Source organism: Salvia hispanica, chromosome 1, assembly GCF_029641045.1.
Source record: "Salvia hispanica isolate PSC_SH4W2 chromosome 1, Shi_PSC_v1, whole genome shotgun sequence".
NCBI lineage: Eukaryota > Viridiplantae > Streptophyta > Magnoliopsida > Lamiales > Lamiaceae > Salvia > Salvia hispanica.
This window is the reverse complement of record NC_142692.1, coordinates 53,846,975-53,874,594: the sequence shown is the minus strand read 5'-3', so window position 1 is coordinate 53,874,594 and position 27,620 is coordinate 53,846,975. Positions and strand designations below refer to the sequence as shown.

The 27,620-nt window shown below is 37.8% G+C and overlaps 1 long non-coding RNA gene across 3 annotated transcripts; it reads right to left on the bottom strand.

The window, feature by feature from the left end:
* Positions 1-3,825, bottom strand: LOC125219302 (uncharacterized). Of its 3 annotated transcripts, none has more exons than XR_016136743.1 (4): positions 3,642-3,825; positions 1,547-3,145; positions 550-1,101; positions 1-418 (listed from the first exon to the last, which is right to left on the bottom strand). It is a non-coding gene; the product is annotated as an uncharacterized LOC125219302 (long non-coding RNA). The 3 variants fall into 3 exon arrangements; XR_016136744.1 differs by having other exon boundaries at positions 550-654; XR_016136742.1 differs by having other exon boundaries at positions 550-3,145.
* Positions 3,826-27,620: the final 23,795 nt, after the last annotated feature.

Genomic DNA, 27,620 nt, shown 5'->3' with positions numbered 1-27,620 from the left:
TGTATTTTTCGGTGTGGAGTTTCCAAATATAAATATCAACAAATCAGGAATGTGTTTCAATCTGCTAAAGATTTTACCTCATAAATAAGATACCATAATTTTATATGACAACCAAATTGTTTCATACTACAAGATGTTCTATTCCACAAAAGATCCTTCAATGAAATCTAGTTGCTCTGCAATTTGATCCACGGGCCCACGGCCACCATTGCACGCGACGCTGCTCCAATCGAGCCATCATATCTGAGATGTAGATCATACGGAGGACACATTAATCAGTCTGAAATTGCATAAATGTCTATTCAATGACTAAAATCTTTGGTTAATGTCTGCATCACTATAGCGCCTCCACTTCCATGCTTCGAAGAGTTCAAGCATCTCGCGCAGAACCAGCTCTCGTGAGTCGAGGTGACAAGATCTGTTGAAAAAACAAAATCAAGAAAAGCAGTGGAGCAAGAAAATCAAGATTCGTTGAAACGATACAGTAACTAAGAAATCATTTCCTTAGCAAAAGAATTGTTCCTGCAATGGCTGTGTCGTTGAGCTTACATGCCAAGGATGAAGAAGGTTTCCGTCTGAAGTTTGTTTCTCTTGACAAAACCAATAAACCGACTGATTTCAATCGGATCTGCTTTTATGCCTTCTTGCTCTGCACTGCAAGAAATACAAAACCATGTGCTACGATCTTACTACGTGACTTCCCAATCTTAGCTCGTAACACACAAATCCACCAACACTTCAATGAATCAAACGAGAATATGCAACACTATTAATGATCACAAGAAGAGGAATTGTATAGATCGTAATCCGAATGAAAACAACAACAAAGCGTAGGAAAATATAGAGAGGATGGCCTAGATCCACGATCTAAGCACAGCTACAATCACAACATAACATCAACAACCGCAACATGAATGGCCGAGCTTCCTTTTATACTCTGCTCCTTCACACTCTTCGCGCTTCTTCTCCACGTCAGCTCCATTCTTCACGTGCCATCGCCTGCTCACGCCACCTCAGCTTTACTCTCACATGCTCGCGCCTTGTCCACGTCACCGCCACCTCAGCTTAGTAGTTAAGATGTAGCATGCACCATTTATTGATCTAGCATGGCTTATTTGAATCATCAACTACTTATGCGTTGCATGCATGTATGCTAAGGTATGGATATAGTCATGCATGCCTAAACCAAACAGAGATAATTAATAGCACGGTCCATACTCCATACACTCTATATCCACCATTGATCCAATATCCGTGAGCGCGTAACAACTAAAGCGTGCGCTCAGCTATACGACAACCCTGTAGTATCATTCAAAGTGTAATTTTTTTCTAATCTTCAAGACCCTAGTTTAGAAACATCAAAACTTAATTCTAAACTGAAACTGCAAAAAACCGAAGAAGAATATTACATAAAAACTAATGTGACAGTCAAGCAAATAAATCATTTCACCAAAGATTACAAATAGGCTATTGATCATTTTATACACAGAAAACTAGTCCGATCAAATCTTGTCTTTTAAACCAAACAATGCCATCAAATGCTTACATGGTGGATACTAGGCGAGAAGGTCCTGTGGGAACATAGTTGATCAATAGAGCAGCCTTCAAATCTTCAACTCTCGCAGCTTTCCGATCTCTTTTTGGTTGAAAATTTGCAAGACGAGAGCTTGACTGAACGGATGGCACGTGCAAACGGAAACTCAACACCCACAAAAAGTAATGATTTTTACTAAATATTTGTCTCGTTTTTGCCCGATTTTTTAAACTAAATACATGAATTTTTGTTTTTCCATAGTTGAATCTACGGTGTTCATCGACATTGTCGGACAATAAGTTAAAACAACATCGTTTTTAATAGAACAAGGTAATGTCAATAATTACACACGTTTTGAGATTTTCTAGTTTTTTCTCGAACTTTGAGTTTATCTTGTTTTCTCGGATGGAATAATTGTAAGTCATAACACATCAACACATCACATGTATCTTCAATAGCGAGATGAATTTTCAGTTTGAGCCGTGTTCAAATCAAATCATGTGAGATAGCCGTATCCACAAATTGTAATTCTGCTACAATGAATCATAAAACTACAAAACCATATGAAATTTGAAAGATAAAAATCACAAATAATGCATAATATTTCATAAAGTTTGTAATTCATTCAAGAGGAAGCAACAAAGTTAATAGAATAAAATTGATAACAAAGCTAAACTAGAGCAATCCACAAAACAACTCTAATCATCTGATCAAATTTTTGTTGAGGAAAAATCAGAAAATCGCAAAATTCATGTATTTAGGAAAAAGAAAAAAAAATGTCAAACATTCATGTATTTACATTTACATACAAATAATCCATCACATTGCATTTCCATTCCATTCAAAAAACATAAAACATATAATGGGAGATGGTAGAAAGGATCCAAGGACAATAACAACACAAGCAAGTACTAGCAAAAAACCAAATGTACAATTACCACCAAAAGATGGCATGAAACTCTGATTTAGAATGCTCAATATCAGATGTAGACATCTACCATGTGAGCAACCAACACAAAGGGCCACAATATTCACACAAGAATGAAACAAAATTGTGTTAGCTGAGTGACATATTATGCAACCTTTCTCAATTGGCTACATATACACCTTGTATGAGCTGCTGAGAAGGGAAAAGAAAATGGCCTTTAATCACCGAAAATAATGCACATTTCTTAAAAGATTCTCTTCCTCAAATCCATACCCATAGAAGAGGCCTCTTCAAACTGATGGTCACTGCTATGTTAAAACTTAACTGAACTAACAAAAAACAAAAACATAATGACTAATCCAACAACTATTGCAGCTATGCTAACAGCAAAATATAGTCTAAAAACACATGTGCAATGAGAAACCAATGGCTAAGAACACTCATCATTTATAATGTGAAACACTAAGCATTAAATGTCAACAGACGACAGTTGTGAACACCATTGATCAAAGAAGAGATGTGCAAAATAAGACTCACCATTTTCCCACTGACCATGTGAACATTGAAACAAACAAGAATCATGGAATTACCACTTGGATTTTCACCAAAGATGCCTTTTTAAACTCTGATTTCGCGGGATAGCAACAAGCAAAGCAAAGGACGAAATACACCTCTTTCCCTTTCTGCAATAAGCACTAACCCTAGTTTAACAAGGTAGAACAGAAATTCACAATCGACATCATTATAAACAAACGAAATCAAACACGACAACGAAAGAAACATCCATCAATCAGATCAATGACGGCAGATCCCTAAAAATCAGCTTAAGAGGAAATTGAATTTTTCCATTTCAATCAGTTCAACTACTCACGAACCAGAAATGCAAATCTGCCGTAGATAGACCAATTAAAGAATGGATCCGTGAAAAATCAATCCAATCAAATCCAATCCGTAGTCATATACGGCATTCACTTCGGTCTCCGATTCAGTTGATGCAAGGCGGGAACTTGATTTATCCACCGGAGTTAAAAGCAGCGGCGGAAAAGTTCCCGACCTGCACCAAGCGAATTAGAAGCCGCCGCAATACAAAGAGAAAGGCTTTGACCATGAGCAGAGACGAGAGATTTTGCATATTAATGGAAATAATCAGATCTAAAGTGTGAACAGAACAGAGCATGCCTCTTCAGGAGCCTGTAGATTCTAATATAGCTACATTGACGTTCTAGATCTCAGTCCTGACGTCACATCTTCCATTTTTTTTTTGTTTCTGTCATCCCTTTTCTTCTTTTTTTCTATGAATACATATTGGACTTCATTGAATAAAAATACTAACGACAATTTTAGACCCAGCTCGAGAATTTGGTATGATCCTTACAAAATTAATGTGTTTGCGTCAAATATTATTCGTTCGTACCATTAAATAGTCTACCCGTTAAAAACTCGATAATTTTAAATTGAATTCGGACTTGGTTGGGCTATATTGAGATAGGTTAAGATAATTCATAAAAATAATAATTGTATTTATTACAACCATTTTGCTATGCATTTTTGCTGAGGATAACAAGTTTGGTTAATCGTGACTACGTGTGGATTTATGGAGCGAAAAAGAAAGGTTACCATCAATCAGAGTACTCATATAAAGAAAATACTGAACCCTAAATTTCTTTTCAGAACATAACAAAGTTTTGACGTGATAACTACACAATTCAAGAGTCCAATTGCAGCGAAAGGTGCATAAAGAGAAACAGTGACATGTGCGAAAACATGCACCGTCCAAAAGACTAATCTAGTTACACAATGGCATTGGCCGACTCTGCTCAACACACTCTAACGATCATAACTGTTCAACCTATACATATTTATAACATATGCATGCAGTGGCGTATCTAGGTGGGAGCAAGGGGTACAACTTTACCCACAAAATTCATAATATTAAAATAATTTTAAGTGTAGACTTGTATAAACCATGTTCGGTCTAGTGACAATTTCGTGGGTCATTTCTGTTAGTGTCCCTTGTTCGACTCTCCAAAGGCGCAATATGGAAACATTTCAATATTTCTGCTAATTTTTATGTTTACTAGAATTGTTAATACTCCTTTTAAGCTATACCTAACTACTTGCTCTTCTATTTTTTTTTTACTTCTACACTCACATTTTCTTTTTGATATGTAATTAGTTCTTTTAATTACGTAACTATTTGCATTTCTATTTTCTTTTATAGATATTAGATCGTGATATATGTTGTAATTATTTTTTAATTTTCATAATCTTCTCTGGTTTGAGATCTCCTAGACCCAATGATCTAGTGAATTCTCTTGACCTGAAGGTTTTGAAACATCCTCATATGTACTGTGCTCTCAGCCTGACCATCATTGCTATTATGCTGAATCGTGCGCGAGGTGAGTCTTGTTTGATAATGTCATCAAGAGGAGCACGAAACAAGGTTTTATTATTTGGAACCTAGCTAGTTGGAGTTTGATTACTCTATGAATAATAAATAAGTGTTTCATGCTTAGGCCACTCTTGAAATTAATAAGATGTTAATTAATTAAGTCTATAGCAGACAATAATTAATTAATGGACATTTATATCTTAAGCGCAGGATTCGAACAAAAACACAGAAACCCGAATTACTTATAATTTCGGATTTGGATGGGCAGTGCAATATTACTTCTGTAGTGGTTACTCATAATATTCCAATATAAGCTTGTATTAAATTGGGGTTCGATTTAATTAGTAAAACGCTAATTGGGGGATGCCATATCCAAAACATTCCATAAATCCCTGTCTGGGCCCAAAAGGAACTTAATATAAATAGGAGAATAAATGAGACAGAAAATACACTTTATTTTTCTAAAAATTTTCGTCCCCATCTTCTACTTTGAAGAGGACGATTTTTCTCCTCCAGCTCTCCTCCGTGAGATCTATTTTTCTGTCCTATTTATTCAAGTCCTAGTATCCCGGCAAGATCAGCCCACACTTATATCGGAATACAGTTCGGGAAGCAGCCAGAAGATCCGTGGTCTAGTACTCAATGCCTTACGTGGAGAAGTCGTGAGCAATCTTCGATTTGTTGGAGAATCATCAAGGTATTATTCCTACTACATAGAAAAGCATGTTTAAGGTTTCAATTATACTTAAAGCATGTTTAATTCAAGTTATGAGCATGATACATGTGATAATTACGCAAATAGATTTTGTCTAAATAATCTGCTAAATAGATCATTTTTATTATCTGATTTATTTGATGCACGCTTCCACTGCCAACCCCTTCAAATAGTGGACTAGCCAGCGCCCGGCTAGTCCACCATTGCAATCTTCTAGCCAAGAGAAGGAGAGAGAAATGCCCTAGAGCTAGGGCGTGGCCGAGCCAACTAGGCGATGGCTATGACACCTATTGCAGAGTAATAGGTGAGCCAAGCCAATTTATTTATTTTTTAATTTCCACTCTATATATACAACTCATTGCAATTCCTTTTTTTAATATTTAGATAAACACTAATTAATTTTGTATTGATTATTAATTTGATAAAATGAATGAAATGGGAGGGCTAAGCTGTGGGAAGGCTAGGACATTGACTAGGCTATTGGAAGGACATGATGATGTGATGAGATGAGTTTTTGGCTGTGCTAGTGCAAGGCAAGGCTGTTGCTAGTCCACTCCTATTGTGGATGCTCTAAGTTTGTGTGAACCTTTAATTATAGGGTTAACTGATCGAAAAGTACAAAACTTTAATTAAGTTTTAGTTGAATCCAAAGATTTACCCAATGATTTTATTGAGCATGCCCAAGCTCTTACAAAATTTTCGCAATCAAAATAGGCTTTTCTTCTATCCCACAAAAAAATGGCTTAATTTATGTTCGATAAAGATTGGGATGGTTGTAGTTGATAGAGGAAGATGAATCCTTTATTATCTGTAGCTCTTCTTCCTCAATTCAACTATGGGTGGACAAAGAGTTTGAGACATGCATGTGTATGTTGGCTGCAAAGCAGTTATTTGCATTTAGGTGGTAGCTCTTTTGTACTCGTCGTGGATAGGCTATTTTTTTTTCATCATGGATTGGCTGATTCTCCTTGGATTGGTTTGATAGGGACTATGTCTTGCCAATTTGTGTAATGTTTTGGGGCGGTTTGTTCGCCTCGACAGATTTAATTGGGTTACTCTCTTGCTATGATGACTAATCTTTTACTACATCTGTTCTATAATAGATGTCATAGTTTCCTTTTTGTTTGTCCCACCAAAGATGTCACATTTTCTTTCTTGAAATTTTTTTTCTCTCACATTAATATAAATATATTACTTTCTCTCTCCACCTAACACACAAAATAACATCTCCTAAAATCTCATCTCATATCCTAAGTGTGTCATCTATTATGGAACGGAGGGCATACTACTAAGTGATTGTTTGATAAGGGTGATAAGAGCTAAATAGTAGATTTATCAGCCTTAAATGGGCTTTTGGTAGCCTAAATAAGTATGGCCCGCCTTAATACTCAGCCTGATCAAAGGTAGCAGAAAATAGCTATTTCATCATGATAAATAATCGCAGAAAAATGTAATATGCGCTATTGAATTTAATACTCTTTCCTCAAAATTTCCTCTCTATCCTTACATCTCCAATCACACATAATTTGCACGTCCCCAGGAAATGAGATGAGTTTCTCGAATGTTCCCCTCCTTTTATACCTCTCTCTTTCTCTCCCTCACCTTTGTTGCCTCATAGACTAGAGAAGAATGATGAGTACGACGGTCGGCGGTAGTAGAGGTTCTCCATGGTTGTCGTCTTTTTTCTCTAGTTTGATGTGATGGTGGTTTTGATTTGTGAGTAGATCTAGTAGGTTTATTATGATCCCAACAGAGATGGATGTATCAAAATTCCATCGATTGAGTAGCTTACTAGCTTAGATATGTAGGCCATTCACAATAAGGCGGACTACACATGCACATGTTCGCCACGTTAGCGTTTTATCTTCCGGCACATGCACATGCAATAATCCGGATTATATATTTTGACAACCATTTTTATATTTCTTTTTTTATTTTTTTGTTTTCAAATAAAATAAAGTGGAAAAATAAAATATAAATTGAAAACCATAATATGTAAATTTTCGTGATATTAAAAAGACGAAAAAGTACAACATTAAAATAACTAAAAGAAACCTACAAGCAAGTTTTAACAGTTACATACACATATCATCACTGCATTCTCTCACCACTGCAACACCGTGCGAGCAAGGAATCCTCTAGGTTTGCCACTTTCCACATGTGCATTTCTCACCATGATAGTCCACTGCATGTAAATTACCGCTTATACCCGGATCTCTATGAAAAGTTAGAACATCATAAGTTCCAAGCCCTATGTTTGTAGCCCAAACACCGTGTCATTACCCTATATGGTCATTCTTTCGAAAAACATTTCACTCCCACAGTGTCAAAGGCGTCTAGCATTGTTGAGCTACAGTCGTTCTCTCGACCAACTGAAGCAAGTAGTTTACCTTTAAATCTTCCACGTAGATGAGTGTCATCAACTGCATGTAAATTTTTTTTGGAACGCCTCTATAGCTGGAAAAATTACCAAAATACGTAGCGGATCACCATGTGACAAACTCATAATTTAGGATGTTTAGGTGGGTGATTAACACAAGTTGTTGAATAATTTGAGGTATAAAGTCTAGGTTTCATCCACTTATTTGCTATTTTTAGAACTAACGAGTTTGTCGGAGTCTTAATGCAAAAATAGGTCTAAAACGAGCTTATATAGAGTCGAACGGGACAATACAAAGATTTTGCTCGCCCGGGTGTTTTCTAGGCGAAGAAATACCCGCCAAGGCGTTCTGGCCGGAAGTGCTGGAAAAGAAATAGAAAGTTCGCCTGGTCAGGCGATTCCCCTCCGAAGAAACGTCCGCCCGGGTGTTTAGAAGTACATTGCGAGTTCCAGAGAGAACGCCCGGTCGGGCATTTTGGTATTTACGGATCGCCCGGTCGGGCGTTTGTGACAGACTCTGTATTTTGTCCATTTTTCACTCCGAGTATAAAAGGGTTCTCACTCATTTTTGAACCCTCCCACACTACCAAATTAAGCAAGAGATCAAGAGATTGAAGAGGATTTTAAGGCAAGGAGCTTCTACTTTCAAGAGATTGAAGAAGAAGACTCCCCAACATCAATTCCACCTATAGGGAGTTCTTAAATTCATTTTCCATCCATGTTTTAATTTGTTTTCCTTTTTATTTTGACTTTGATCACGAGTAGCTAAGTTTCTAGTAAGGAATTGGTAAAGGTTGGTTGGATTGTATGGATTGATTCGATGGTTGAATGCTTATCAATCTCCTTTTGTTGGTTTTGTTGATTATTGAGCTTTCATTATTCAATTGCTTAGCTACTAATTAGATACATCTTTTTGCCTAATTGTTGTCATTAAGAAATGCATGATTAGGATAAACGTGTAATCAACAACTCCGTGCAACTCATGTGATAGAGAGATGCATGTGCTAGAGAGAGGGCTTGAGTCCGTAGGTCTTAGGAGTCGGCTTTGACTTGTAGGGATGAGATCCGACATTAGAGGCCGACCGACACGTTAGATGCACTCGAGAGAGGGTCTAACCAACCATCCCGACTTTCTTAACCACACTTGAGGCCCAATAGATGAGCATGACCCGTAGATGACATCCTTGATCCATTCTTATAGACCCATTTCCCTATCATTTCTCAATTAGAGTGAAAACCATTTTTTACTTTCTTTGCTTAGTTAATTGTCTCTAATTGCTTATTTGATCTTGTTCATAGTTAAGAAAATCCAAAAACACCTTTACTTAGTCTAGATAGTGTTCAAAGTTGCATCGTAATACTCAAACCGGCTTTTAGTCTTTGTGGTTTGAAAGAGCAGGTTTTATAGACCAGGGTCGTGTTAATCAACTTATCAGGAGGAATTCTAGACCTAGTCGTGTCGTTGGCACGAAGACCTAAAAACCTGTTATCAAGACTTCAACCCACTTCTACTAGCTATATAGTGGAGTAAATGGTCGAATCCCACACAGATGGATGCGTGTGAAGTATGATTGAGATGACATTTCGAAAGGTTGGTTTGGTACCACGCTTTGAGTTGATTTCTCCTAAATACGAAACGGAAATGGGACTTATACTATCCTGAGTGGTAGGCTACTAACAAATCGACATCTGACTGTGTACGGAAATATATGGACTAAACGGTTCTAGTGCATGTGAAAAGTAAAAAATTACTATAAATGGCTAAACAAGGTGACAGAGAATACTAGTGGGTACTGGGTTGCTAACTGCCAGATCTACTGGAAAAGCTGGAAAAGTGAAAGGATAAAAGGTAAAAAGTGGCTAAAAGCATAAAGTGGTCCCAAAATTCAGATAGAGACATTGTCTTCATCACCAAGAAATGCACAAACACAGAAGATCACGAACTCCATTAACGACTTAAGCAAATGCTGCAACAAACTCGAAATCGAAATTAAATTCTAAATTAAACGATCATGAGTGAGATTCCTAATTTACGCTAACTGACTAACATGCAAGCTGACAGAAACAATCAGAAACGATTTCCATGCATTTTCTGAAACATTAAACCAATTAAAACTTGTAAACACTAAAGGAAAGATTGGATCTAACTAAGCTAAGCAGAATTAAGCATTAAACGACGGAATCGACGTAAAACTACAAGATCTAGCTAACTAGGCAGAAAAGAAATCATCGGAAGCAAGAACAAAAAAAAAATCATTGCCAACTTCATTACGGCTAGATCCCAAATGTAGCAGATTCAAAACAAGGTAACAACTTCGAAAAGAAAAATAACTTCAAAATGACAAGAGGCTCACTATGAAATGCAAAACATAAGAAAGTAAATATTGTTTTGCCTCTCGGGTGATGTAACAACAAATTCTTCTAACTACGACAACTGATTAGCATGACGAGGAACTTTCCCCGGCAAGTGGCGGAGTCTTCAGGTGGGTTGAACTAAAGGCGAGGAACGAGAAGTAGTGGAGCTAGACTCCATGTGTGGAATGGATCTCTCGAAAAGTCCTTGTTTCTTCATGTGACCTTCTATTTATAGGGTGGCTTGCCCTGATTCTTAGGGTTGCCTTTGGATGTAAAATGTCGCTTTTGCCACTTTGAATAGTTTGGTTTTTCTAGCAGTCCTTCCTTCTCCATCTCGAGCCCCGTGGCGTGCATCCTTGATATGCTCGGATTTTGCACTGTTTTAAGGCTATTATTTGGTCCGTTTTTAATGTCAAAATCATATCATAACGCAAAGTATGGAAATCTGGAGTTTAGACGGCGACCGGCGACCGCCGGCGCCCGGCGGCCAGTAGCCTATAGCGGCCCGCCTCGGAAGATGTGTTGCGGCCCGCCACCGGGGAGGCAGAGACTCTGGATTGACGCGTGGCGATCGCCGGAGATTATGCGGCGGCCCGCCGTGATAAGCGGCGAATCCAACTTGACCTAGATTTGGCTCAAAGATTTACCATATTTTGCAGATCTTTTCCTTCCATGATGAGGATTGACTTTCCCCTATAAATAAGACCTCAAGATTCATCAAATTAGAGCTTTTTTTTGCAACATAATTTCCAGAGATTAAAAGTTAGAGTATATCATTGAGCAAGGAGTTGAAGAAGGATTAAGAACATCAAGAACGACAAGGATTCCACCTGCGAGTTTTATTTGCTTTAGTTTTATGTTCCAATTGTTTTCCCTTCAATCTATGTGTTTAGATTATTACGTCATATGTAACTAAATTCATAGGGTTCTAGGGATGTGTTAGTAACGACTTTGGTAATTGATACGCTCAGATTTTGCACTGTTTTAAGGCCATTATTTGGTCCGTTTCTGATGTCAAAGTCACTCTACACGTCCATTATTTGCATATTTTGTCTATTTTGGTATTTTGACGTGTTTTGTGAGAAATGTGCATAATTGAGCCGAAAAAGGGAGCCAAAACGCAAAGTCTGGAAATCTGGAGTCAAACGGCGACCGGAGACCGCCGGCGCCTGGCGGGCAGAGCAGTGCAGCGGTCCGCCTCGGAAAATTACACTTGGAAGAGACATCTCGCCCGGCGACCTCCAGAAGTCGTGCGGCGATCCGCCGCCGAAGGAACAGAGTCTCTGGACTCCAACGCGGCGACCGCCGGCCAAGGTGCGGCGGTCCGCCGCCGAAGGAACAGAGTCTCTGGACTCCAACGCGGCGACCGCCGGAGAAAGGCGGCGAATCCGAGATGCCCAAGATTTGCTCCAAGATTTACCATATTTTGAAGATCTTTTCTTTCTACAACAAGGATTGACTTTCCGCTATAAATAAGACCTCAAGCTTCATAAAAAAGAGAGAGCTTTTACTTGCAAAATAATTCACAGAGATCAAAAGCTAGAGTACTTCAATTGCGCAAGGAGTTGGAGAAGGATTTCAAAAACATCAAGAACGACAAGGATTCAACCTACGGGTTCTATTTGCTTTAGTTTTATGTTCAAATTGTCTTCCCTTCAATCTATGTGTTTAGCTTATTTCATTATGTGTAACTAAACTCATAGGATTCTAGGGATATGTTAGTAACGACTTTGGTTATTCATATCCAGTTTTCTATTTAATATCCGTTTTGTTTTTACTTTGTTTCTTCCCTAAGTAATTCTGATGCTGTATGATTGAGTGACACAATCTTGCATGATTTAATATAGCTTTCTTCATAACTTTGAGAGAGTTCTAGCGAGTTAGATTCACTTAGTAGATGCTACAGTTAGCTTCCCTTAAAACAGCACTGTTAATTGAGAGTGAGGACTTTTCAAGGGTCTTAGGAGCTTTATGGAGTTACGTGTTAGGATTGAAAATTCTAATTTTGTAATCAATGTTTGCATCGCATGAGCATAAGCTAGGCGACTCGTCCTATCAAAGTAATAACTGTGCCAGGGTATTGTAGTTTGGAATTTTTATAACCATAACTGTGAACGCACATCCCTGGGATTCTCATATCTCTATCAATTGTCTCCGTGTTTTATTCGCATTTAGTTGTTAATCCCTCCGTCCCAGATAATTCGACCCAGTATTCCATTTCGGGCCGTCCCACATAATTTGTCCCATTTCACTTTTACCATTTTTGGTAGTGGACCCCATATTCCACTAACTCATTCCTAATCACATTTTATTATAAAATTAATACTTTAAAAGTAGGACCCACATCCCACCAACTTTTTCAACTCACTTTTCATTAGATTTCTTAAAACCTGTGCCTAGTCAAAGTGTCCCAAATTATCTGGGACGGAGGGAGTAATTGTTTTTAATTATTTTCTATTTTCAAAAAGTTTCCAAAATCTTCTGTTCTTCCAGATAGTAATTGAGTTCTAGTAGAGGATAGACACTTTGTGTTTGCCTTCCCCGTGTTCGATATCCCGGTACTGACCTTTAGCTATACTATATATACTCTGTATACTTGCAGGTTTATTTAGTGCTAATAAAAAGTGCGTCAGTTATACAATTCCTATTTTCTATTTAATATCCGTTTTGTTTTTACTTTGTTTCTTCCATAAGTTATTCTTGACGCTTCACGTTTGAGTGACACATTTTGTGCTGATCCAATATAACTTGCTTCATAACTGTGAGAGAGTTCTAGCGAGTTAGGTCCACTAAGTAGACACTGTTAGAGTTTTTATACTAGAAATCACCTTTCGAGTGATTGAATACTGTTAAAACTCTTTTTTATTTTCCAAGGAATAAAACATATTATTTTTGTCATAATGTTGTTATGTTTTACATTTAATAGATGTTTATTACATGTTTAAATGTATAAGTAGCTTAACAAAGTCTAAGTCTTTGTTTTAGTAGACCGGTTGTGGGCGGCGTTCACTTTAAGGTAACACAGTCAGTTCTGAACAAAGAAAAAGAAGAATTTTACAACCTAGATAGGCTTAGACTACCTATCGTGAAAGGTTGCAATGTCAGTCCGATTGTTTCTAAGCCTTACTGAAATAAGATGACGTTTGTGTGGTATAGCACTGAATTGGATCTAACAGCGAAACATATCTTTATGCTATCTACTAAAAGACGAGGTCTTGTAAATTATTATTTCCTAATCAATGTACGTTAGCATTGAGCATACGGTATTGATTATGCACTACTTTGACTTACCATGTGGTGTGGGTTTTCCGTAACCCAATAAGCCTGGTATATTGGGTAGTGGTGATTAATATCTAGCGGTGCTAGGATTTCTATTATATTGAATCGTGCGTGAGGTGAGTCTCGTTTGATAACATCCTCAAGAGGAGCTTGAAATAAAGTTTTATTATTCGGAACCTAGCTAGTTGGAGTTTAATTAGTCTATGAATAATAAATAAGAATTTCTTGTTGAGTCCACTCTTGAAATTAATAAGATATTAATTAATTGAGTCCATAGCAGACATTAATTAATTAATGGATGTTTCTATCTAAAGCGCAGGAAGTAAATATCAAGCAATGGAAACCCGAATTACTTATAATTTTGGATTTGGATGGGGAGTGCAATATTACTTCTATAGTGGCTGCTCGTAACATTCCAATTAAAAGCTTATATTAAATTGGGGTGCAATTTAATTAGATAAAAGCTAATTAGAGGAGACCATATCCTAAACCTTCCATAGATCCCTGTCTGGGTCCAAGATGTGACTTAAAAATTTTCGTCCCCCCCTTTATACACAAGAGGGACGATTTTTCTCTCCTTCGTGAGAAAGGTTTTCCGTCTTCTTTATTTAAGTCATTGTATACTGGTGAGATCAACCCACCTTGATATCAGTTTACAGTCTGGGAACCAGACAGCAGAAGATCCGTGGATTAGTACTAAAGATCTTCACGTGGAGAAGGTGCGAGCTATCTTCGATTCTTTGGAGAATCATCTAGGTAAAATAGCTAAACCGTGGAAAAGCATGTTTTAGGTTTTAATTAATTTAAAGCATGATTTATTTGAGTTATGAGCATGATACATGTGATTATTGCGCGAATAGAATTTGTCTAAATAATCGACTAAATAGATCTTGATTATCTAATTTATTTGAATTGAAATTAACGCACGCTTCCGCTGCCAGTCCCTTCAATTGGTATTAGAGCCAGTCACTTCAAGAAATTCATGTATGCATGTGTTTTTTTTTTTCAAAGCATGTTCTTGTTTTTAGTTGTTATTTATGCATGATGATTGATACGCTCGGATTTTGCACTATTTTAAGGCCATTATTTGGTCCGTTTTTTTATTTCAAAGTCACTCTATACGTCTATTATTTGTATATTTTATCTATTTTGGTATTTTGACGTGTTTTGTGATAAATGTGCATAATTGAGCCGAAAAAGGGAGTCAAAATGCAAAGTCTGGAAATCTGGAGTCAGAAGGCGACCGCCGACCGCCGCGAAGTTGTTCGGCGACTGCCGGCGCCTGGCGTTCAGAGCAATGCAGCTGTCCGCCTCGAAAAAATTACACTTGGAAGAGTCTCGCCTGGCGACCGCCGGAAGTTGTGCGGCGTTCTGCCGCCGGAGGAACAGAGACTCTGGACTCCAACGCGGCGACCGCCGGCCTAGGTGCGGCGGCCCGCCGGAGAAAGGCAGCGAATCCGAATTGCCCTATATCTACTCCAAGATTTACCATATTTTGAAGATCTTTTTCTTCTACAATGATGATTGGCTTTTCCCTATAAATAAGACCTCAAGCTTCATCAACCGAAGAGCTTCTTATTGCAACATAAATTCCCAGAGATTAAAAGCTAAAGTACGTCTTTGTGCAAGGAGTTGAAGAAGGATTTCAAGAACATCAAGAACGACAAGGATTCAACCTACGGGTTCTATTTGCTTTTGTTTTATGTTCAAATTGTCTTTCCTTCAATCTATGTGTTTAGCTTATTCCATTATGTGTAACTATACTCATGAAATTCTAGGGATGTGTTAGTAACGACTTTGGTTATACAATTCCTTTTTCTATTTAATATCCGTTTTGTTTTTACTTTGTTTCTTTCCTAAGTAATTTTGATGCTGCATGATTGAGTGACACAATCTTGTATGATTTAATATAACTTGCTTCATAACTGTGAGAGAGTTCTAGCGAGTTAGGTTCACATAGTAGACGCTACAGTTAGCTTCCCTTAAAACGACACTGTTAATTGAGAGTGAGGACTTTTCAAGGGTCTTAGGAGCTTTTTGGAGTTACGTGTTAGGATTGACAACCCTAATATTGTAATCAACGTTTGTATCGCATGAGCATAAGCTAGGCGACCCGTCCTATCAAAGTAATAACTATGCTAGGGTATTGTAGTTTGGAATTTGTATAACCATAACTGTGAACGCACATCCCTGGAATTCCATTATCTCTACATTTTATCTCGTGAATTATTTGCAATTAGTTGTTATTTGCCTTTCATTGTTTTCTGTTTTCAAAAAGTTTTCAAAACCTTCCGTTTTTCCAAATAGTAATTGAGTTCTAGTAGAGGATAGACACTTTGTGTTTGCCTTCCCCGTGTTCGACATCCGGTATTGACCGTTAGCTATACTATATATACTCTGTATACTCGCAGGTTTATTTAGTGCTAAAAAATAGTGCATCAATGATCTCAAGAATAATCGAAACAAAGAACTCAAATATTTCGAACGCACGAGACGTGCGATTCGTCGGCGCTTGCGCTGAGACGAATCGCGCCACATTCGATCAAAGTAGGGTTGTCGAGCGAGTGGGAGCGAGGGAGGCAATTGACCGGCGACGCGCAGACGAGGGTGGACTCGTGCACGTTGCCTTCGAAACCGCCACTCCTGGTGAACTCCAAAAAATCGCAGCAGATCCCGCGTCGACGTGAATACGAGCAAGGGCTCGTCCACGCCACCGTCGAGACCGCTGTTCCGATCTTCTCCAGTCTCCACGGCAATCGACGATGGTGGTGGAAGCCGGAAGTCGCTGCTCGCCGAGAGCAGCAGCGGTTCCACCATAAGAACCCTAACCAAAACCCTAACCCTAGTCGAGTTCTGGGATGTGCGATGCTGAACCGAGAACTTCACCGCCTAGAGTGGTTGTCGCTGGTTGCTGGCAGAGTCGCCATCGGTGAAGGAAAGTCGCCGGAGAAGCGTCATCATCACTGCTGGACTGCGCGACGTCGACAGAGTGAGAACTCGTCGCGTGTGCGACGGAGAGTATTATTATTTAATTCCTAAATTAAAAGATATCATTAAAAGTATTATTATTTAATGGAAATAAAATATTTTGGGATGATTTTCCTAGATTTTAGGAATATTTAGATTATTGAATTTATTCCTAGATGATATGGACAAGAATAATTTAATAGTTTCCTAATTATTATATATCTAGAATCCTAATAAGGATAGATATGTAGGATTTCATTAAATAATATAATATTATTTTCTTCCCAATCTTAAATAAGGATTTAATTTAAGTTTATTTATTCTTGTCAGTCAATGATATTAATAATTTAATTATTTTGGATACATCTTATAGAAGACATGAATATGAATTAAACTTTAGTAATTAATATATTATCCTTTAATAAGATGTTTAAAAGATAATGAAAGATTTAATTATCCAGTCTACTAAATAACAATAGAATTTAATTAAGCCTTTAATCTGTAATAAGGCTAAGGCTAATTAATGAAAAATCATAACACAAATATCTAAGCAATAATTACGATCTATGTTTGTATATGGTTTCCATCGATTGGTCCACAACTTACGAAGCTACTTTCTGAATATTATCGCCACCCATGTTGTGGGGACAATAATCCTAAGAAATAGCGAGTTCGTATAGGTGGACTTCTCACATGTGAATAGTATTGGCTAGAAAGTAGTTTCTGAATATTATTGCCACCCATGCTGCGGGGACAATAATCCTAAGAAATTGCGAGTTTCAGAAGTCCAAACAGGATTTACGAGATAGCATGGTCTTGTTATCAATTCATGAACATTGTTATGGGAGTGGGTTGTAGAAACAAGATTCTGTAATGCTAAATCTGATGGTCGTGCTTAGGAAACATTTGGCAGCCATGCTGTGCTGCAGTCTCTGGACTATTCGTCGGTGTTGTGACCAGTAAAATTGTTAAAATTTTAATGCGTATTGACCTCTGCAGGTACAAAATTTTAATTTTACAGTTCTAAGAATTTGAAATGTTTTATGGTTAATCTCTTCAACTTCATTATATAAATTTATGACAAATAGTAAATATTCTGTTTTGCACTGCAAACTAAATCATAAGAATGTCACTCAATCCTCTTTCTGCAATTCTTAAAGAAAACAAACTCAAGGGCCAAAATTACATAGAATGGAAACAAAATTTGGACATTGTTCTCTTGGCTGATGAGTACAAGTTTGTGGTCACTACTCCACGGCCTCCAGTGCCGGCGGCTAATGCCGCGCAGACAGTTCGAGATTCGCATAGACGGTGGCATAAGCAAATGAGACGGCTAAGTGTTATATGTGGGCCTCCATGTCAACAGTGCTTAGACATCAGCATACTGCCATGGCGACTGCCGCCGAGTGATATGCTCGGATTTTGCACGATTTTAAGGCCATTATTTAGTCCGTTTTTAATATTAAAGTCACTCTACATGTCCAATAATTGCATATTTTATACATGGCATTTTGACGTGTTTCGTGAGAAATGTGCATATTTGAGCTGAAAAAGGGAGTCAAAACGCAAAGTCTGGAATTCTGGAGTTCTGACGGCGACCGGCGACCACCGCAAGGTGTACGGCGACCGCCGGTGCCCGGCGGTCTGTGCTTTGTAGCGGTCCGCCTCTGAAATTCACGCCTGGAAACGAGTCTCGCCCGGCGACCGCCGGAGGTCATGTGGCGGTCCGCCACCGAAGGAACAGAGACTCTGGTCATGTGGCGGTCCGCCACCGATTCACCCTACGGGTTCTATTTGCTTTAGTTTTATGTTCAAATTGTCTTCCCTTCAATCTATGTGTCACGACCGCACTTTCTAAGGATAGAAAGTCCGGTTGATCGCGACTAGGGGAGGATAAAAGAAGCGGGGAAGAAAGGGGAAAACTGTGGCACAACTGAACTTGAACTGAAATAACTTGGAATATATATAAATCAGAGTGCATTGTACAAGAGAATGAAATCTCAACTTTTACATTGCAGCGGAAGAGTCAAGAGAAGATGACATCGTGTATGGAGACACGACGCATCCAAGTACTATTCTATCGAAGGATCTTCATCGTCTATGCTCAACACCGCCCGCCGTCATCACTGCTCAACCTGCACATTTTTAAAACATATGCAGGGCTGAGTACTTGGTGTACTCAATGGACACGTGCCGAAATATATTTTACTAAAACTGGTTTTGTCAAGCCGCACTTGAGTGAACTCGGGATTTTAGGAAAAGTTCCGAGAACACTAAAACATTTTCCTTCTCATTATCAAAAGCGATCTGCTGTTCTATTTTCCTGGAACTTATGCCATATCTGAACTAACTCCTAGTGAAATAAATTCACAAACTCCTGGTGAAACGAATTCACAACTCCTGGTGAAACCAATTCACAACTCCTGGTGAAATGAATTCACAAACTCCTGGTGAAACTAATTCACAACTCCTGGTGAAATAAATTCACAAACTCCTGGTGAAACCAATTCACAACTCCCGGTGAAACTAATTCACAAACTCCTGGTCTAGTAGGGGCATCGCCCTTGCTAGACAATCAGATAGGCAAAGTTCAAAACAAAACATGGCTTGACATAACTTTCAAAAACTTCCTTTCCTCATAAACATTTTCGACTAAACTCATTTCTATCGGTCAAAGCCGAACAAAATATCAACGAAGGCTGACAGTTCACAAGCACCCGTAAAGCAACACATAATGTCACATAAAATAAATATCATCACTTTCACTTGATGTAAATAGCACTCATCATTAAATATTGTTCATGAAACTGAAATTGTAAACTGTACTTTTCATATCACGTTGGCACTCTTCATAAAAACCATATTTTAAACATAAAGGCAACAATCGTATCTTAAATAGAAAGCCCACTTCGTTCGCTTAAAACTCCTTAAATTGATTTTTCCTCACTCCGCCTGTACTCGCAGAGATAGCCTTTTGAAAGCAAACAACTTACTTAATAAGACTCAAGAAGTTCTCATACTTATAGGAATGCATGCCCCTAATTAATTCTCTTATCCTTCGCTCACTTCTAGGAAATTTTTAGAAACTCGCATATTAATTAAATCGGGAAATTTAATTAATAGCACTTCTTTATTAAACTTAATTATTTTCGTGGCTCGAGAATGTCGTCTCTCTTTCCTCCTATTTCCTTAGTGGCCGCCCAAGGCGTCGCGAGCGACGCCGGTCGGCCCTCGCTTTTCCAACTTCAATACTTTCCATCTTCGGAAACTTAGTAAATTATTCGGGAATTAATTAATTGAGCTCCAACTCAATCCTTAAATTAATCCCATCCAACAAATAGCTTCTCAAGTCCAATAAATAGGAATTCTCGGCCCACTTTCTAAAAATTAAACTTCCTTATTTCTCCAATTATTCTTTGTTCTATCTCCTAAATAAAAAATGGCACTTGGCCCAATAGTCCATCACAAAATATACACTCAAATAAATTCCTATGGGGCCTAGCCCAAATGATTTAAATTTCATCCAGCCACTTAATTTGCCTTAGGCCCAAAGCAGGGACCCATTTACTCATCTCCTCCATCGTGACTTCTCCCTTCTCACATTCCTATCTCCCAAATTTCCAGATTAGGGATTCTCGAATGAGACGAGAACAGCGGCGGTTCTCTCCTCGGCTCGTCGCCGCCTCCGGCGAGAATGGCGCTGCTCCGCCTCGCCGGAGCTCGCCCCCTTCTCTTTCTCCATTCCTCTTTTCTTCCGATCCTCCAATTTAGCTCTAGACTCCTAATTGAAGATTCAAAATTATAGTTTAGGGGAAATGTCTATGGCGGCTCCTCTTCCAATTCGCCGCCGCCGCCGCTCCAAACTCGCGGCTGCTCCTCCTCGGCGGCCTTGACTCCGCCGGTTCTCCATTCGGTGAAGTCCCGGTTAGGGAGAAGGCGTCGCCTCTCCCTCCGTCGGCTTCTCTCTCTCGCTCGGCGGCCTCACTGCACCGCCGCCGACGTCGGTCGCCGTCGGCCTCGGCAAGGATGCCGCCGTCCGCCTCGCCCCTGCTGCCGCCGTGATCCGCAGCTTCTCTGCGGAAGTTCTTCGGCTCCGTCGACACTCGCCGTCGCCCGGTCGCCCCTCTACCTAAGCTAAGTCCTCTCCCCCTACCCCTTACTCCTTTTTCGAGTTATGTCAGTAGCTTATTTTTGGAAAATTCTCCATTGGAGTCTTGTGTGGCTTATGGTGATATATTGCTCAATTTCGAGATCTTGCTATATTCTTGCTTACGATATTTTGCCACCGAATTCATATGGAGGGGGTATCATGCGGCTATCTCTAATTTGCATAGCTCTAAGCTCTTGAGCTTCAACTTAGTGTTACATGATTGCTATTGTTTTCATCCTTGCTGTGAGGATCCTATGAAAATTCTAAGTTCTTGTGCTATCTATTGTTGTCCTACATGATGCGAAGATTATTGGTGTTGAGGTTGTTTACCTCGCTTGGTGATTTCGGTTCAGTGGTGGCGGTCTCTCGCCTTCGCCGCCGCTTCCTCTCCTCTCCGTCGCCCCGCGCTTAGTGTCGTGAGTGGGTGGTGGTGTCGAGAGTGGGGTGGCGGAGGTGAAGGGGAATGTGGCTCTTATATGGTGCTAATCTATTGGAAGCTAGGTTTGAGACTTGGAGCCAAAGGCTCCTATTTTGGGCTTGTTAGCTCTCTCACTTTCGAGCTTGATGATTGTGAGATTCTTGCCGTTTTGGTGATTGTGGCTGATCTTCTTGGCTGATTTCTCAGCCTTGATCGACGGGGAGATGAGAGTTTGACTCATCTTCTACTTTGGGCTTGTGTAGGAGCTCTTTCTCCTATGCCTTCTTTGTCTTGAATCTCTTTTGATGTTAGATGAAGTGGTGACAAAATTGGCTTACCTCATGCTCTATCTTGTAGCTCTTCTAGCTGCACTATTCACCTACTTGCTCCATCTCTTATTTAGCTTGTGTTTCCCTCCCTCTTTACTTGTGTGAAACTTTCTAACCCCAAATCGGTGTAAACTTTGTAGGTACATGGAGGCATTCTTGGAGCTCGTGGAGGGGAGCAAAATCGAGATTAAGAAAGAGAGGGAAAGGAAGGAGATGCTCCTCTTGAGCTCATTTGGTTCTATTCCCAATTTAGTTTGCTTCCAAACTTGAGAATTAAAGAAGTAGGATAGATAGTGTAGAATAGGTGCATGTTGATTTTATCACACTTGTAGGCATGTACTATTTCCATCATCCATGTATTTTATTCCTCAAATAACTATCTAATAAAAGCATAGTTTTTACTTTTATCCTTGAACTTTATCTCTTCCAATCGAGAATGCTTGTTTTATTCCAAAAGTCGAAAATTACCACGATAACTACGATTACACGGCTTCTTAAAGGGAATAGATTAAGCTACTAAATCCGATTTATCCCGAAGGAATGGAACGAAAATTCGGGGCGTTACACTATGTATTTAGCTTATTCCATTATGTGTAACTAAACTCATAGGATTCTAGGGATGTGTTAGTAACGAATTTGATTATACATTTCCTTTTTCTATTTAATATCCGTTTTATTTTTACTTTGTTTCTTCCCTAAGTTAATCTTGATGCTTCATGATTGAGTGACACAATCGCGTATGATTTGATATAACTTGCTTCATAATTGTGAGAGAGTTCTAGCGAGTTAGGTCCACTTAGTACACACTATAGTTAGCTTCCCTTTAAACGGCACTGTTAATTGAGAGTGAGGACTTTTAATTGAGAGTGAGGACTTTTCAATGTTCATAGACTAATTAAACTCCAACTAGCTAGGTTCCGAATAATAAAACTTTATTTCAAGCTCCTCTTGAGGACATTATCAAACGAGACTCAGCTCGCGCACGATTCAATATAATAGCAATCCTAGCACCGCTAGATATTGATCACCACTACCCAATATATCAGGATAATTGAGTTACGAAAAACCCGCACCATTTGATAAGTCAAAGCAGTGCATAATCAATACCGTATGCTCAATGCTAACCTACATTGATTAAGAAATAAATATTTATCAAGACCTCGCCTTTCAGTAGATAGCCTAAGGCAAGTCTTGCTGTTAGATCCGTTCAGTGCTATACCACACCAATGTCATCTTATTTCAGTAAGGCTTAGAAATATGCGGACTGACATTGCAACCTTTCTCGTTGGATAGTAAAATTCCAACTAGGTTGTGAAATTCATCTTTTTCTTTGTTTAGAACTGACCGTATTACCTTAAAGTGGACGACGCCCACAACCGGTCTACTAAAGCAAAGACTTAGACTTTGTTAAGTTAACTTATACATTTAAACATGCATTAATATCCATTAAATGTAAAACATAACAACATTATGACAAAAAATAATCTGTTTTATTTATTGGAAAATAAAATAAGAGTTTTACAGTATTCAATCACTCGAAAAGTGATTTCTAGTATACAAACTCTAACACTTATAACCTTATATCATTTGGGACAAACCTTAAAACATGCCTCAGTACACAACTCCAATTTCTTGGACACTTTTCCAACACGTGTTGGAACAACATTACACCTTGAGATGTGCTAGACTAGAGACGCTCTAGTCCACAACTCGTGTTTTGTAGAAGGTACTGATGTTGGTAGTTTCTTTAATGTTTATCCCATCAATGATAAGATTTCAATGAGTACAACTCATCACTTAATCAAACTTGTCTTAGAAAGACTTCGATTCCTTCTTACATAACTATCCCATTCATTAGATGAATGCTTGGATTCGTTATTGGAGATTAGACTCCCACTACTGATCATAACCCTTTGCTCGTCTCCTTATGGTGTAAACCATTAAGACTTGCTAGTCTTTCTATGTTGCACTTCTATAAGTATTCTGAATCTCTTGAAAAATTAAATGATTCTAACTAATAGTGCATCAAATAGACTTTCTCAACTCTCAAGCTATTTAACGAAATGTTAAAATCTTGATAGTCTAGATCAGTTTGAACAATTGCTAAGTATTTTCTTGGCCTTAAGACTAAGAGCCATAAATACCTTATCATTCAATGATTAAGAAGCTGATGTGTTGTTGAATACTCAACCTTGTCGCACTTATATTATTTTAATACTATGATGCCTTAAGCATCAACCATAAAACAATAGTTGAGCATTAATAGCTCCCATTGCAACAAAAACCTAACTGGATCAAGATCTCTTACTTAGAAGTTGCATTGTCATGTAAGTCATTGTCCTTCTATAAAATAGGTCAATCCAACTCACAAAGCATCTTTTCTCGCTTTAAACAAACTTTGACGACAATTCAGGCTCTCCCATTTCCATATCTAGTCTTTTATTCAAATGAACTAGGACTTAAGAAAATGCAGCCTTTATGAATTTGTCATCTATCATGTTACTTTCCTCTAACAGTAATATAACGACTATTATTCTGAAGATTTTCTACTTTTCAGTTAAACCTTCTTGTAGTCATTTCTTATTACTTTAGGCGATGACTTGTGTCAGAAACTATTTGAGTGATCAAAAGATCCTCAAAACATTCTGTTACTCTAGGATATTCCAATGGAATCATCTTGACAGATTCTATTGATATCCATCTTTCATCATCATTAACCAAGACTTGTCGAGCTACTTAAAAGGAAAATAGCTTGACCTCATTCCTCAAAGAGCTTGTCGAGTACATGCATAATGCATTCTCGAACATTCTTCGTGGAATTATGTCGAGGAAATGGAGGACATTAATCATTGAGTATAAACTCCAAGCTTTCAGCGATGAGAATCTTATCCATTTTCGTTTCCGGTCTACATAATTTAGGCATTCGAGTTTACTTTCTTTAAGGATCGCAGACAAATATTAAATGACATAATGAAGATTTGGCAAATAAACTTATTATCACATACTCATGCTCAATACATAATCGCAAATAACCACAAAACAATTATGTATTTTGCAACTGTAAAATTAAAATTTTGTACCCTCAAGCAGAGGTCAATACGCATTAAAATTTTAGCAATTTTACTGGTCACAACACCGACGAATAGTCCAGAGACCGCAGCACGGCATGGCCGCCAAATGTTGCCTAAGCACGACCATCGGATTTAGCATTACAGAATCTTGTTTCTACAACACACTCCCATAACAATGCTCATGTGCTGATAACAAAACCAAGCTATCTCATAAATTCTGTTTGAACTTCTGAAACTTGTAATTTCTTAGGATTATTGTCCCCACAGCATGGGTGGCGATAATATTAGAAACTACTTTCTAGTTCATACTATTTATATTTGAGAAGTCTGCCCTTATGAACTTGCTATTTCTTAGGATTATTGTCCCCACAACATGGGTGACGATAATATTAGAAACTAACTTCACAAATTTGCAAACCAACCGATGGAGACCGTATACAACACACTTGTTGTAATCATCACTTAGATATTTTTATATGGTTTTTGCATAATTATCACATAAGCAGATAAAGCAAATAATCCACTTAAAATAGATAAACACCAAATAAACAGATAAATGTATTTAATGCATGGCATTTAAACGCACATGATAATTATCGACAATTATTTAATCTAGTAAAGGGAGAATTAATTAAATAATTAAGTTTTATATTGGATAATAATTATCCAAATTTATTTAGGATTTATCAAGATAGAGTCAACTATCTAAATCCACTTAGGATTATTCTAGATTTTATTTCGATAAAATCAAATCCTACAATTTAAGATAACGTTGATCTAGGATTATCATTATTTAAATCGTACTAGGATATTACTAGATAGAAACACTTCCATCATAATCCATAAGATAAAATAAAATCCAATCAATCAAGATTTATACAAATCTTAATTCTATTTAGAATAGACATCATAGATATATCAAACATTACTTAGGATTTATTAGGTAAATAAATTTTTCTAAATCCAATTAAATAAGGATTTTCTTATATATTATCAATATCCTAATCTATCTAGGATATAAATCCAAAAGATAAGGATAACTTGGATTAATATTTATTTTTAATCCATCCAGGATTTGTCTTAATAGAATTAAATCTATTCAAATCCATAGGATAAAAATAAATTAATATTAATATTATTCCTAATCCATCTAGCATTTAATCTGGGAGTAAATCCATATAAATCCATAGAATTAGATAATATTATATTATCACTCATTCACATCTATCTAGAACTCATATATGAATAAATTCATATAAATTCATAGGATAAGAATAAAATTCTATATTATTACTCTCCAAATCCATCTAGAATTTATCTATGAATAAATTCATATAAATTCATAGGATAGGAACAAAATAATATTTTCATTATCTAAATCCAACTAAGATTCATCTAGGAATAAATCCACATAAATCTATAGGATATAGATAAAAACTTAGATTATTATTTTCCAAATATAACTAGGATTCATCTAGGAATAAAATCCATATAAATCCATTTAAATAAGGAAAGAATCTAATTAATCCGTGATTTAATTCATAATTAAATCTCATATAATATATAAAATCACAAAAGATATATTCCAATCTTATTTCTAAATAAATCTTGAATTATCTCCAAAATTAATTTCGAGGGTTAGGAAACCCCAATTTAATTTTGGAAAGCGAAGTCACGAGTTATATTTGGCTTCGACTTCATCTCATACTTAGTTTATAGACACTGGAGCAACTGATCATGTTTATTTTGATCCTGACTTAATGCAGGTGACAAGACTGCTATACGATAGTGAGATCGAGGTCCAACTGGGCGACGCTACTAAAGTGGCGGCTGTAGCAGTGGGAGACGTTTATTTGCGTTTTAATAGTGATAGATTTTTGGTTTTGAAGAATGTTTTATTGATACCTTCTTTTAGAAGAAATTTAATTTCAGTTTCTAAATTGGTTTTTGATGGATATTCGATTTCTTTTAATGACAGTTGTGTTATTAAGAAAGATGGTTCTTATATATCTGTCGTGGTATCATGGAAAACAATCTGTACACAATGATACCTACACCATTTAATAATCATAAATTAGAACTCAATAATGCATCAAAAATTTCAAGGAAAAGAAAGGAACCTTCAAGTTCAATGAACGAAACGTACTTATGGCACCTTAGACTTGGTCATTCCAACCAAAGGAGGATTCAAATTCTCGTGGACCAAGACCTTCTTAAAAGTCTAGATAGTGAGTCGTTCTACACGTGTGAATCCTGCTTAGAAGGCAAGATGACTAAGAGACCTTTTAGGGTGAAAGGCAATAGGGCCAAGGAAGTACTATAACTCGTTTATACTGATGTGTGTGGACCAATGTCAACCGAGGCAAGAGGCGGCTTTCGGTATTTCATCACTTTTATTGATGATTACTCGAAAGTTGGATATGTTTATTTGATGCGCTTTAAGTCTGAATCTTTTGACAAGTTCAAAGAGTTTAAGGCTTATGCAGAGACGCATCATGGAAAACGTATCAAAAGCCTGCGATCTGATCGCGGAGGCGAATACCTAAGTGTTGAGTTCTTGGACTACATATCGGTAGAGGGAATTGAATCCCAACTGACTGCGCTGGGTACACCTCAGCAGAATGGCGTAGCTGAAAGAAGGAATAGGACCTTGTTGAACATGGTCCGATCGATGATGAGTTATGTACGACTGCCTATTTCGTTTTGGGGATATGCCTTGCTTTCTGCGAGCCATATATTAGACAATTTACCGTCAAAATTTGTTCTTGCTACTCCATATGAGTTGTGGAATGGGCGCAAGCCCAATCTAGAGCATCTCAAGATATGAGTTGTGGAATGGGCGGAGGTATGTTTGTTTATAGGTTACCCAAAAGGTTCGAAAGCTTATGAATTCTATAGTCTCCGAGACAAGAAAGTCATTGTGAGTACTCACGCGACATTCTTAGAGGAAGACTTTGTTATGAATCATGAACCCAACAGTGAGGTAGCTCTTGAAGTACCTATTGTACAACCAATTCCCGAAACTTCAACTTCTACTCCTAGTGTTGTAGAGTCGCGTCGCAGTGGGAGGGTCTCTCATGAGCCCGAAATGTACATTGGTTT